This window comes from Oncorhynchus nerka, unplaced genomic scaffold (assembly GCF_034236695.1).
Source record: "Oncorhynchus nerka isolate Pitt River unplaced genomic scaffold, Oner_Uvic_2.0 unplaced_scaffold_1001, whole genome shotgun sequence".
NCBI classification, from domain to species: domain Eukaryota; kingdom Metazoa; phylum Chordata; class Actinopteri; order Salmoniformes; family Salmonidae; genus Oncorhynchus; species Oncorhynchus nerka.
The window spans coordinates 82175-83237 of NW_027040295.1; positions in this window are offsets into that span (position 1 = coordinate 82175).

The following is a 1063-nucleotide window of genomic DNA, read 5'->3' on the forward strand; positions in this document are numbered from 1 at the left end:
TTAGAATACAGTAATGTGTGTAGACAGTGTATAGTAACACCACTCACGTTGTCTGCAGTGTCTGCGTTCATACGGTGCACACCGGAGAAACCCCGGACCTCTCTTCATCCCGTGTGCAACCTATGGAATCGACTGAACCAGTTAACGTTTAAATCTCCTTGGAATATGGACCGGTAACGGAGTCCCTTTGACAGTCACTCGGTAACTTCCTCCTCGTTAATTGTTAAGTGAACCGTTTTTCCTCCCCGTTCCACTCGCGCGCCTCCACGGATTGCTCGAGCCCTCTCTGTTCCTCTGGCGTCTGCATTCCACACCAAACCGGGGTTACGAGCGGTGACGGAAACACACGAGCTCACTCACCGGGAACCTTTCGGTTCGCTCTGGGTTTGGGTGGGGTGGGTGCACCTGCTGATGCGCAAAGTGTGGACACCACAGGTTTCCGTCTGGCGGACACGCGCGGCGCGGGCACGATGTAGGGCCTGTAAAGGTGAGTTGCGTGTGGTTGGAATACTGAACACTTCTTAGAGCTTGGTGGTGTCATCATAGGCGTCATAAAACGTAACGAGGAGAATAAGATTCTAAATCATCTCAACTAGTTCGATGCGTCTTCAGAAAGATTCGAAAGCTCTTGACCCCCCCCCCCCCCCCTCATCGGTTTCCTTCGTAGCATATTAAAGTCATCGATGAATTACCGTACGGTATTGAATGTTTGCTCAAACCAACAGGGCTGTTCTGAATCTGAAGGCGGCGGAGCAGCAGACTGAACTTAATGCAGTGAAACGGCGCCATCTGGCGGATCATAAAGACTGGTACAATTAGAGGGCCCAGGTACACTAATCGACCAGACGGATGTGGACCCCGGCTCGTAGAACATCTCATTCCAAAATCATGGGTGTTAATATAGAGGTGGTCCCTCCTTTTGCTGCTATAACAGCCTCCACTCTCCTGGGAAGTCTTTCCACTAGATGTTGGAACATTGCTGCTATAACAGCCTCCACTCTTCTGGGAAGGCTTTCCACTAGATGTTGGAACATTGCTGCTATAACAGCCTCCACTCGTCTGG